Source organism: Mustela nivalis (genome assembly GCF_964662115.1).
Source record: "Mustela nivalis genome assembly, chromosome: 4".
Taxonomy (NCBI): domain Eukaryota; kingdom Metazoa; phylum Chordata; class Mammalia; order Carnivora; family Mustelidae; genus Mustela; species Mustela nivalis.
Genome location: NC_139023.1, coordinates 12582036 through 12595961, shown reverse-complemented (window position 1 = coordinate 12595961; position 13926 = coordinate 12582036). Strand labels below are relative to the sequence as shown.

Genomic DNA, 13926 nt, shown 5'->3' with positions numbered 1-13926 from the left:
ATTTCACATTTGATGAACCAAATGTGCAAAACCCACGTCCTAAATCTTTAAGGAAGGGGCAAGAAAACCAACTTATTTTGAAAAATGCAAAAACATAAAAATAAATGGAAGGCTATGTTAGAGATCAAGGAACAAGTCATGGCTTCCTTAGCACTACCCGGCATTCACAAGTACTTAATTGGGACACAAAATATTCCTGGACTCCTTTAACCCTTACCATAACTGGTATGGGATAAAAATGATCTTGGGAGATGAACTGTGAGAGACTGTAGAATCTGAGAAACAAACTGAGGGTTTTGGAAGGGAGGGGTCGTGAGCCTGCTGGTGGGTATTAAGGAGGGCGCGTACTGCATGGAGCACTGGGTGTGGTGCATAAGCAGTGAATCTTGGAACACTGAAAAAATAAAGTTAAAAAAATGATCTCGATTTGTATTTTATTTGACACTTGGAGACATTATATAAGAATACCCTGGCATTGTGGGGATCATACACTGGAACTTATATTTAGATTTTCTGTTTGCCGGCCATCTCTTCTCATTAAATGCCAGCCTCCTTGATCAATGTGATGTACATTTTACTTCAAGTTCTTTCACAGAACCAAAACGATACATTATAAAATAAACATCAGGTTGACTTAAACTATAGAACTTGTCAAGATATAATTGGTTGTATATTTGTAAACCTGAAGATCAAAGGCAGTATTTAGAAAATTGAAAAACTGCTAGTATCCAAAATATATTCTTATTTGTATTTATGTAAGAAGAGTTTAAATGGACAGAGAAGGTGTGGGGTTTATAAGCTAAAAATGAAACTGTTTTGGGAGGTGTGTTTTTGGAGGAGTGACATTGATGTAACGATTTCTCTTTTCATTGCATACAGCTATTATTATTACTCAGTATCTGGGGAAAACCCAAAAGGAAAGAAAAGGAAAAAGAAAAAAAGAAATAAAAACCAAACCCAGGCCAACTCTACAGGAAAATAGTGCCAAATATTAAATGGAAGAAAAGTAAATAGCAGCTGAGTATTTATAGACGTTTGTAATTATCTGAATTTCCACCCTCAGATGTTCCCTTGGCTGTTTATAACTTGTTGGTGAAGGTATTAGGTTAAGTTTTGGACTTTAGATGACATCATTCTCAAGTCCCGTGGCTGCTGCGATACCTACACCGAGCATTAGTCCTGTTGTTGGTTCAGTTGTTTGGGAAGAGAGAAGCTGAGGAACAGCGTAAGGGGAAATCTAGGCATAAGTGACCTCACTAATCATAGAAATAAGGTTTTCTTCCTTCTAATACAAATTCCAGGACCCTGCCCCTCCCTATAAAGTCTCTTTTATTAGCCTGGGGTGAGGCCCAAGATCTTCAGGTGATTCTCGGGTGGTCCGAGGAAAGCGTGGAGAAATATGCTGCCGCACAGGGACTGGCTTAAAGGGTTTCTGCAATCAAGGAATTTCCAGCAGGGGTGAATCGGAGAAAACAGGAACCTAAACTCTATTGCTGAATGGATTTTATGTGTGGACTAGCTTTCTAGAGACCGTAAGATAATGAATCATTAATCACGATTAATCTTTCCTAGAAGATGAAGGCTTAGGTCATAAGAAATACTCGACTGATAGTTTGGCATTCTATATTTGTAAGAGTTAAGAACACTTTAAAAAAACAAACAAACTGGTGTGCCAGTTTGTTTTAAAGTGTATTATTTACACAAGCTAATAGAGATACTGATTTATAAATCCAGCCCACCTCCCATTCTGGGGCATTTGCAGAGTTTGCTTGTTGTAATTAGTCACTTAACTTTAAACACAGACCCCACCTCTTTCAGGGTAGTTCCTCCTTAGGTCTGATGATTTTGAAATGTGGAAGTTGCGCTGAGATTAAGTTCTAAAAGGGCAATTGAAGGTTAGTTGAGTGTTTAATAAAAGAGTTAGGGAGAGGCTGTTAACTCCAACCAACAGACACGCCCATGCAATGAGCGCTCATTCCTGAGCAAGTTTGTTTACACATGGCCCACGCCTTTCACTGTCAGAAGCTTCCCAACTTGGCTTTTCTCTCAGCAATCTCTGTATTTACATAGGAGGTGTTTCAGGTAGATATGCCACCAAGAGATCAGCTAATGATATAAAAACAGTTTCTTCCAATGTCACACCAGATGAGCCCCCAGAATCAAAGGACCCACAAACATGCCATGAAGAAACTTCAGATTCTGTTGCTTTCTCCCAATTATAATAAGAGTAGCACATAAAGAACAGTGTGAGAGATACTTTAAAAAAAAAAAAAGACACGTTTAGTTTTAAATAAGACTTAATTGAAATTGCCTTGCTACAAGGGCTGAACGCAGGTAAAAGCAGGAAATAAAGCACAAGTCATTTTTGCCTCGGGTCACAGCGTCAGATATTGAAGGTCGTCCCCTTCTGTTGACCATCTTCTATCCCGTCTTCAACAGACCTGGACCTGTCAGGCTTGACCCTTATTCCCTGTTTACTTGTCCTTTTTAGACTATTCCTTGAATCTGGAGTACTCTCCCCCATTCTGCTGGTGCTCCTTTTTTGAATCAGAACTCTCCTTCAAGGTCTATTTCAGATAATACCTTGAACCTCAGAGTAATCTTTCCTCTTTCTGCCTTAATCTTTCTTATCACTCTTATACCTTCTACTCCCTCCTTAATAAAGTTATTTATGTAATTTTTAAAATCTCCTTTACTATACTACACACCCTTTAGGGATATGCTGTAGAGCATGAAAAAATAAAGCATCTTTTTTTGGATGAATGAATGAAAGAAAGTGAGAATTTATCAGAAAGCCCTGCATTTACCAGGAAAGTTGCAAGAGTTTTTTTTTTTTTTTTTTTTTTTAAATCTATTTATTTGACAGAGAGAGATCACAAGTAAGCAGAGAGTCAAGCAGAGAGAGAGAGAGGGAAGCAAGCTCCCTGCTGAACAGAAAGCCTGATGTGGGGCTCTATCCCAGGACCCTGAGATCATCACCTGAACTGAAGGCAGTGGTTTAACCCACTGAGCCACCCAGGCAAGAGTTGCAAGAGTTTTTAATGAGCTTTTCATCAGATTCAGACCAATGCTTCTGAAGAAAAAAGCAAATTGACTATGATTTACTGATGGCAATCCTTTCTCCTGTTGGACCATTTCAGGTAATGTGATTGTTTATGGAGAGGTCCTCCATGTTAGTAAGAGTACAGTAGTCATAATGGTGGGAATAGTCTTCATAGTTGTGCATCACCTGTGCACCAAGCACTAACCCCATTGTATTTGGGAGCTCATTTGCTTTTCTCCTCAACCCTCTGAGGTGAACACTATTATTGTCTACGTTACATAGATGAGGAAGTGACTTGCCCAGTTGAACTAGCTGACCTTGGGATAAGCACACAGGTGGGTTTTTACTAAAAGCTCCTACCCACAATGTGTAGTAGGCAGCAGCTAAGGGGTCAAGAAACTGTTTTAGCCCTCTTGCAAGGCAGTCTGTTTTCTTTGTTCTTTAAAAATGAGAACTATAACCTCGATTGTTCTTATTGTAATTTTTAAAGTTGTTATCTATTTAAAACTCTAGATTTTTGGCAAAACCCAAGAATCAAAAAGTCAGCTATGAATAATTTTTCTAAACCTACGTAGAGTGTGGACACCCTTCACGTAAGTGATAGTATTTATGGAATTCTGAAGTTTGGTGGCCTTCTGGGTATTGAGTCAATTTGTGTCCACAAAAGTCCTTTCAAAAAAAAAAAAAAAAAGCTGTGTCTAGTAGAGATGGAAGTTGGATCCAGTCATGTGGGGGCTGTGGATATGTGGATGAAGTGCCATGGAAGTGTGACATTCTGATTACCCAAAACCAGGAGTAATGATATCAACAAATCGGTTGTGATATTATTGAAGATATATCTTTGGTTGCCCTAGTCCTCCTCAGTGTTTCCTTATAAGATGTTAGAAAGAAAGAGATGGACATCTGTAACTGTTTAATCAGACATAGCAAGTAGCATTATATTGGATAAGCCTTATGCCAAATTGGCTTATATTCCTGAGACTGAGAGGCAAAGTAAATTCAATAAACTAAAGTGTTTGCAATTAAGGGTGATAAAGGATAAATTAGTAACTTTCAGCATAACACAAAGGCTTAGATCTCTGAATTACCGTTTTAGAAGAGGAAAATATATAATTTGTGTCTTTTCAAAGTTATAATAAAGATATTTAAACCAGAATGCCTGAGGCAAAGGAATGTGCTCTCCAGGTGTGTTGTCCTTGAAATCTCCAAATTATTCAGTGAGAAAGGGAGAGAATATGAATCCGTACTCTTAGAATCTTTTATATTTCCTGAATGATGAACAATAATCTAAATAGATTATCCAGTAAAGATTGTGCTATAATCTAACTTCATCAGGAAGTTTAGAGATGGTTCATATTGCTTCCTTTCTCAAAAAAAAACCAACTTCTCTCAGAAAACACCCATCCACATTTTTCTCCTAATCATGGTTTGTTTATGCTAAACATATACAGGCAGATATTTTCATCAGCCTCCTTCCTCTATTATAGTTGTTTGTTTCTGTTGTCTTCCTCCTCAAAAACTGATACAGACAAGAGACCATAAGCAAAAACTGGTATCAAAAGACAAAGAAAGTCATTATATAATGAAAAAGGAGTCAATTAATCAGAAAGACATAACCATCATAAATATTGTACCTAACATTAGAGTACACAAATAAATCAAGCAAATACAAACAGATATGAAGAGAGAAATAAACTATGCAATAATAGTAGAGGACTTCGCATCCCATTTTTATCATGGATCCATCATCCAGACAGAAAATCAATAAGGAAACATTGGGTTTGACCATACTTTATACCAAGTGGACTAACCAGACATATAGGACATCCCACCTAACAGCCAGAGAATACACATTCTTCTCAAACACACATGGAAAATTCTTTAGGATTTATATGCTCTATAATGATAGATCATTGTAAGTCACAAAACAAGTCTTAGCAAATACTTAAGACTGAAATCATACTGTTTTTGACGATGTTTTGACTACTATGTTTTGACTAGCATGAAACTAGAAGTTAATAACTGGAGGAAAGCTAGAAAATTCACAAATATGTGGAAATTAAGCAACACACTTCTGAACAACCAATGGATCAGAGGAGAAACCAAAAGGAAAAAAAAAATCTTGAAACAAATGAAAATGGAAGCACATATCAAAACTATGGGATGTTGCAAAAGCAGTTCTAAAGTGGAATTTCACAGTGATAAATGTCTACATTAAGAAAAAAGAAAGATCTTAAATAAACAACCTAATTCACACCTCAAGGAATTAGAAAAGAAGAAAAACTATTGTGCACCTGAAACTAATATAACACTATGTTAACTATACTGAAATTAAAAATTTAAAAAAGAAGTAGAAGAAATAAAGTCCAGAGTTAGCAGAAGGAAGGAAATAACAAAGATCAGAGCAAAATTAAATGAAATAGAGACTAAAAGATAACAGAAAGGATCAACCAAACTTAGACTTGGGTTTTTTTGACAAATCTTTGGCTAAACTAAGAAAAAAAGAAGACTCAAAATCAGAAAATGAAAGAAGAAATATTACAATGGATACTACAGAAATGCAAAAGATCATAAAAGACTACTGTGAACAATTATATATTAACAAATTGGATAACCTAGAATAAATGGACAAACTCTCGGAAACATACAACCTACCAAGATTAAATCATGAAGAAATAGAAAATCTGAACAGATCAATAAGGAGCAAAGAGGTTGAATCTGTAATCAAAATCTCCCAGTATAGAAAAACTGATGGTTTCACTAGTGAATTCTACCAAACATTTAAAGAAAAATTAACACTGATTCTTCTCAAACTTTTCAAAAAAAAAAATGAAGAGGAAGGAACACTCCCAAATTCATTTTACAAGGCAAGCATTAACCTAATACCAAAGCCAGATAAAGACACTACAGGCTAAAATTCCTGATGAATAGAGATACAAAAATTCTCAACAAAATTAATAAATCAAATTCAACAATATATTGAAAGGATCATACATTATGATCAAGCAATATTAATTCCTGAGGTACAAGGATGCTTCAACATACACAAATCAATAAAATGTGATACACAGATTAATAGAATGAAAGATAAAAATCATATAATTATCTCAACAGATGCAGAAAGATCACTTAACAAATACAGCATCCCAGGGATGCCTGGGTGGCTCAGTTGGTTAAGCAGCTGTCTTTGGCTCAGGTCATGATCCCAGCGTCCTGGGATCGAGTCCCACATCGGGCTCCTTGCTCCTCAGGGAGCCTCCTTCTCCCTCTGACTCTGCCTTCCACTCTGTCTGCCTGTGCTCGCTCTCACTCTCTCTCTCTTACAAATAAATAAATAAAATCTTAAAAAAAAAACAAATACAGCATCCTTTCACGATAAAAATTCTCAACAAATTATATATAGAAAGAATATACTTCAACATAATAAAGGCCATCTATGGCAAGCCCACAGCTTATATAATATTTCACAGGGAAAGGTTGAAATCTTCCTAAGATCAGGAACAAGACACCTAGGGTGCCCACTTTCACCATCTATTCAACATGGTACTGGAGTTCTAGCCAGAGCAATCAAGCAAGAAAAAGAAATAAAAGCCATCCAAATCAGAAGGGGATACATTGTTTTTATTTGCAGATATATTACTTTATATAGAGAAAATCCTAAAGATTCCACCAAAAATCTGTTGACTAATCCTTGAATTCAGGAAAGGTGCAAGATACAAAATCAGTATACAGAAGATGCCTACCTTTGTATACATTAGCAATGAAATAGCTGAAAAAGAAATAAAATACAATCATATCAAAAATAATGAAATACTTAAGATAAGTTTAATCAAGGAAGTGAAAGATCTATGCACTCAAAACTATGACATTTTGATGAAGGAAATCAAAGAAGACAAAAATAAATGAAAGATATCCTGTGTTCAGGATTAGAAGAATTAATATTGTTAAAATGTAAATACTGTCCAAAGCATCTATAGATAAATGCAATCTCTATCAAAATTCTAGTGGCATAAATAGAAAAAATAGAAATAGAAAAAAAGTCCTAAAAGTTATATGGAACGACAGAAGATCATGCATAGCTAAACAGTCTTGAGAAAGAAGAACGAAGCCAGAAACATCACACTTCATGATTCCAAACTCTAATACAAAGCTATAGTAATCAAAACAGCAGGGTGCTGACATAAAAACAGACACATAGACCAATGGAAAAGAATCAAGAGCCCAGAAATAAACCCTCACATTTATGATCAGCTAATATTTAGCAAGGCACCCAGGAGTACTCACTGGGGAAAGGATAATCTGTTCAATAGACAGTGTTGGAAGGCTAATAACATGCAGAAGAATGAAATAGGGCCCTTATGTACCATCTCAAAAATAATTTGAAATGGATTAAAGACTTAAGCATAAAACCTGAAACCATAAAATTTCTAGAAGAAAACATAAGGAAAAAGCTTCTTGACATCAGTTGTGGCAACAATTACTTGAATATGATATCAAAAGCATAAGCAACAAAAGCAAAAATTAGTACGTGGATCTTTATCAAACTGAAAAGCTCCTATACACCAAAGGAAGTCACCAACAAAATGAAAAGGAAACCTCTGGAATGGGAGAAAATATTTGCAAATCATATATCTGATAAAGGGTTAATATCCAAAATATATAAAGAACTTATACAACTCAACAGAAAAAAAAAAGTCTGATTAAAAAATGGGTATAAGAGCTTAATAGATATTTCTTCACAGAAGACATACCAAATGGTCAACAGGTACTTGAATAGGGGTTCAGTATCACACTAATCATCAGGGAAGTGAAAATCAAAACTCACTGAGATATCATCTTACACCTTTTAGAATGGCTATCATCAAAAAGACAAGAGATGACAAGTGTTGGAGAGAATGCCATCCCTTGTGCACTCTTGAAGAATGTAAACTGGTGCAGCCACTATGGAAAATAGTAGGAAGTGTCTACTACTTTATGATATAGCAATTCTGCTTCTGGGTATGTATACAAACGTGTGTGTGTTGTGTGTGCATGAGTGTGTACACAGAAATATTATTCAGGCACAAGCAAGAAGGAAATCCTGTTATTTGGGAAAATACAGATAGAACTTGAGGGCATTATGCTAAGTGAAATAAATCAGACAAAGACAAATACTGTCTAATACCACTTAGATGTGAAATCTAAAAAGCTGAATTCACAGAAGCAGAGTAGACTGGTGGTTACCATGGCTTGGAGTGGGGGTGGGGTCATGGGAGAAGCAGGGTGATGTTGATGGAAGGGTACGAACTTCCAGTTATAAGATGAACAAGTTTTAGGGATCTAATGTACAACATGGGGATTATAGCTAATAATACTGTGCTATATACTTGAATGTTGCTAAGGAAATAAGACATGAAATGTCATCCCAAAAAAGAAAGGGTAATTATGTGAGATGATGGAGGTGTTACAGTGATAATTATTTTGCAGTATATCAAATCAACATGTTTTGTATTGTAAACTGACACAATGTTACATGTAAATTGTATCTCAGTAAAGCTGAACACAAAGCTGATACCAGGAAGTGAGGAAACTATGGAGGAGGGCATATATAACAAATAAACCCGGTGTGTTGTTTAGCTAAGAGTTAACTATCACAACATATGTCCTTATAACTAACAAAACTTAAATAAAAAAATAGGAAAATAATAAATTTAAATATTAAATGGGAGAAAAATTGATGTAGAATTGAGCTTCCTATCTTAGCTGAGTACCTTCCTAACAAGTAGAACAATTTAATGGAAAGAGCACATGTTCCGATTTCTTCCATGGCTTTGCATCTCCCCTGTGGTATTTACTGGCTGTGGACCTCAACTTCAGAGGCTTAGTTCTCTTATCTGTCAAGTGTGATAATAATGTCTCCTTTGCAGTGTTATATTGCAGATTAGACATGAAATAGGCAATTATCTTTTTCTTCCAGGATTCAAATTAAACACATTGAAGTTGGAGGTGCAGTAATACACATCTTCCTTTTGATATGCCTAATCTTTAATTACAAAATAAATGTAAGTCTGTGTTCTCATGTAAGTTCTCAGCCATACTCTACATTCAATCTTTCTAACCTCTGAACATGGAGTTTCTTGATGATGTCTGCTTAGAATTTTCTCAAATCTTCCAAATCCAGTTTCTTCTTTCTAGGCATAGGGCCATAGTCCGACACCAAGTATGGAGCATTTCTTGCCTTATGCATCCAGACTTAAAGACTAATACCTTTGTTAAGTTTAAGTTTACCTTGACTCAGTTCCCTTTTCTTAGGAGCATTTCCTGCCTCAATGTTGATCAGAGCCAAATTTCTCACTTTTGTCATCTAATTCTTTTAGACAGTAAATTTCTAATTAGTTTATCTCCTTGTAACTCTGTTTCCAAGTTCCTTGTTTCTATAGTTACAGACTGTATAGACACATAGTATCAAGTATATTTTGAGAATCACTTTAGGCCTTTTTTGGGTGTCCCTGGGTGCTCCTTGGACATAGGAACAGTGTTTTTTAGGGGGAGACAACCTTAAGAAAATTCTCAACTGTCGCCATTGTTAATGCAGATGATGGTCACTGGCCCATGTAGATAGTGTAATTGAAAGATACTAATGTACTATGGATAATTACTTGATCTCTGGAATTTTGTAGGATTGTAGATGGGAAGTAAAATCACACAGGTGATTCTTAGGGATGATGTAAGTTTATTAAGAACATGTAATCTCAAATTTTAACTATTATCATTTACTAGCTGTATGATCTTGAATAATTTAACTTTTCTATACCTTAATTTTCTCATCTATAAAATTGTGATAATAATTGTACTTACCTCATAAAGTTGTTTTTGAGAATCAACTAAAATAATACAAATTGGGTGCTTAATGTAGTGTTTGGCACTCAGTACATGTTAGTGATTTTTATGGTGTTACAAGCTTATAGCTTTCACATTTGTAATGGCCCTATAGTTTAAAAATATTTCCTCATATTGCTAAAATATATTTCTTCAAATAAAGTGCCTCAGCCAGTGACTCTACCCAAACTTTTAATAATTAAAGAAAGTGACCTACCCATTTGGGAGTGTCATGAATTTTTGGTGTCTGGTTACTGGAGTTCTTTTAGCAGTATATGAGCATGAGCTCATTTTACTTTTGTACCTCTATTTACATTCAAATCAGTAAATCCCCAATTATGAGGAAGAACAGGACCTGCAACTTGTCTTTCTTGGCTGTCTAGTTAGCACCCATATAGGACAGAAGAAAAATCTGGTTTTATTCATTGGGATTTAACAACAATAAACAGGAGTGGCTCAGGATAAAGCATGAACCCTTTGTGTAATTCTTCTAAAGGTGACTCGGTGGTGAGTGAAGGAAAAATGGTCTCATTTAACAATTTTAAATTGTCTCATTTAAACAGAGCTAAATAATACCACATTTTTCTTGACCACAGAAACCTAGCTGAATTTCTTTTCTTTGAAGCTATTCTGACCTTACAGTCCTCAACATACAATTTGGTTTTTAATTATGTCAGGCTGTTCAGTTTCATGTGTGTGATTCTCATTTCTCCAAAGAGATTGGAAGAAATTTGAGGAGATAGATCATGTTTCCTTTTCTGCAAGACTCAAGTGCAAAGAAATGTAAAGAGCTGAACAATCATACCACATATTGGGAAGAAAGATTGTTTAGTTAAATTGGGAAAACTGGCTCACTTATATGCAGAATAAAACCTGAGACCCTACCTAACATTACATACATGGTGGACTTTAGATCCATTGAAGACCTAATATAAAAAGTAAAACTATAAACTTTTTTTTTTTTAAAGATTTTATTTGTTTATTTGACAGACAGAGATCACAAATAGGCAGAGAGGCAGGCAGAGAGAGAGAGAGGAGGAAGCAGGCCTCTGGCTGAGCAGAGAACCCGATGCGGGGCTCGATCCCACAACCTGGGATCATGACCTGAGCCGAAGGCAGAGGCCTTAACCCACTGAGCCGCCCAGGCGCCCCAAAACTATAAGCTTAATAGAAGAAAATATGGTAAAATACTTTTATGACTTAGAGGAAATTTCTTCTATAAAAAAATTTATAAAAAACATGAACATAAGACAAAGAAAATTGATGAAGATGATTACTTCAAAATTATGGATTTCTATTTCATGAAGAACAGCATAGTCCAAATTAATAGAAAACAGAATGGATAACTGTAATTTCTACAACCAACAAACTGTTCATATCTGGAAAATAACCCTAATAAAACAAAATAACTCCAATAGTGAAACAGGTAAAGGATAGATACCAACGGTTTATAAAAATGAAAAGTTTGCTAATAAGTATGTTTGATAGTGCACAAACTCATTAGTAATTAGAAAAATTAAATTAAATCCAAATAAGATATAACTTATTGCTTATTAGGCTGGCAGAAATCAGCAAGCCAAGTAATACCAAGTGTGGGCAAAGATATGGGGACCTGCACTGCTGACGGAATGTACACTGGTTCAGACATTCTGAAGAGCAATCCAGCTAGTTAGTCAAGATAAGTGGATGCACACCCAATGACCCAGTGACTCTGCCTTCAGAAGAACTTGCAGAGGTCCATAGGGGACAAGTAGGAGGCAGTTTAGTGCAGCATCTCTTGGGATAATGGGCAGGAGGTAAAATATGGCAGATACAGACTGGGAATCATTCTGTGGCAGCCAATAACAATGGATTAGATGTACATTTAACAACATGGATAGAGCTTAAAAAACAGATCTGAGTAAAAAAGTCTGAAACAAAAGGTGATGCCACGGACTGAATATTTGTTGCCTCTCCCTCTGGCCCCCACTCCCTACCCCCCCACCCACCCCGGCCCGGATTCACATGTTGAAATGCTAACCCTCAATGTAATGGTATTAGAGGTGGGGCCTTTGAGAGGTGATTAGGTCATGAAGGGGCTGGTGCTCTTATAACAAGAAACCCAGAAAGCCCTTTATGTCTGTTCTCATCCATGGGAGGATATGTCTAGAAATCTGCAGTCTGCAACCTGAAAGAGGGTCATCTCTTGATGAACCTGACCACACTGGTCCCTGATCTCAGACTTCCAGTCTCCAAAACTTTGAGAAGTAAATTTCTGGTATTTATTAGCCCCCCAGTATCTGGTACTTTGGTATAGTTGTCCAAACTGACTAAGACAACTGAGTTATAACACAAAGATTAAATTAAAAGCACGTGCATACAAAACAACAAAACTCATTTTTACAAGAATGAAAGCAAACAAAAGAATATACATGAAATAAGGAATGGTAGCCTGTAGGGAGAGGTGAATGAGAATGTGTTATGAGAAAAATAATGACGACCCCAGAAGTGCCTTGCCTGCGCTCGTGATGTGATATTACCTAACTTAGCCTTTGCACTTGAGGCTCCTTCATTCCTAGAAATGTGTGCTTTACTGAAACCTTAAAGTCCGTTTTCAAACACACTTTTGCTATTATAAATGCACTTTGCCTTTCTTTATTTCATTTTAAAAGATCTATTGCATTCCTGTCCATTTACTTCAGTAAAGATAGTGTCTTGGTTAGCCTAAAACAACAACAATGTTGGCTGTAAAGCATAAAGAAAACATTTTACACTTTCTTGATTTATTGTAAACAGTTTCCAAGTTCAAAGAATTTGCACATCGAAGACAGATTATTTTTTATTATTGTTTTTACATTGAAGAAGTTATGTGGAGTCACTCAGGGTTAGAGGGCTAAAGGAAGTACCACGGCACGTGCCCAGGTTTCTTTGGTATTCCTCAAGAAATGATTGCAAATGCTGTTTTCTAAGGTACTATAGATATAGAGGAATGGAAGAATATATTTCAGCCTACAAACGTTAATTAATGATTTGGAGGGACAAGACTGTAAGATGGAACCAAAGTGCATGATTTAGTGAGGCTTGAAAATATAGGTTATAAACTCCATGATATTATTGCAAATATGTTGCAATTGAGTGTGCATAGGGATAAATATCAGGTGGTGATAGGAAAATGAAAATTGATTTGAGAAAGAAAGGAACTATTTAGAACTAAAAAGGTTCTATGACTGCTAAAACAAACCAATACATCTGCCATTCCCACTGTTTTGAAATAACTGTACTGCCATGCTTCCTTGTCAAAGAAGTTAAATTAAGCTTAATTTTTTTAACGATTTTATTTATTTATTTGACAGACAGAGATCACGAGTAGGCAGAGCAGCAGGCAGAGAGGCGGGGGGGAAGCAGGCTCCTTGCTGAGCAGAAGGCCTGATGCGGGGCTCGATCTCAGGACCCTGAGATCATGACCAGAGCCGGAGGCAGAGGCTTAACCCACTGAGCCACCCAGGCACCCCAAATTAAGCTTAGTTTTTAAGTGATGGTTCACACACACCATCACCTTATCACACATCATGCAGAGAATTATATTATAACTGAGTTTACTTTTTCCTTTTGGGGGGCAGTCCTATATTTTAGTTTTAACAAAATTATTAGTATTGCATTTGAATATTACATAATAGGTCTGGCTATTTTATCTTTATTAGCATGCTTGTGAGATAAAATTAGTATTTGTGGTTATCTTTCCTTCTCCCATAGATTTTAAAAATATTTTAAATCTTAGAATGTGGTCACATGACATGAAATGTGGTCACATTTCATTCTTAGAATAAAACATGTGGTTTCACAAGTAACCATTTCTATATGGCTACACTTTATAATTTGGGTGATATTATGGGGCAGGGGGGGAAGTCATAGGCTGGGATCGAGTTGGCCTCCATTCTCTCACCTTTAGATGAGAAGACTGAATTAGAGTGGTGTATCAGGCTCACTGTTAGAATGCAGATTCCTTTACTTCCTCATCCCTGACTACCTATCTCATCAGACACTGA

The 13926-nt window shown here is 36.1% G+C and overlaps 1 protein-coding gene across 4 annotated transcripts in view; it reads right to left on the bottom strand.

Moving 5' to 3' along the window:
• Positions 1-13926, bottom strand: part of TMPRSS11A (transmembrane serine protease 11A) — a 68750-nt gene that overhangs the window by 34284 nt on the left and 20540 nt on the right. The gene's annotated exons all lie outside the window — the stretch shown is intronic.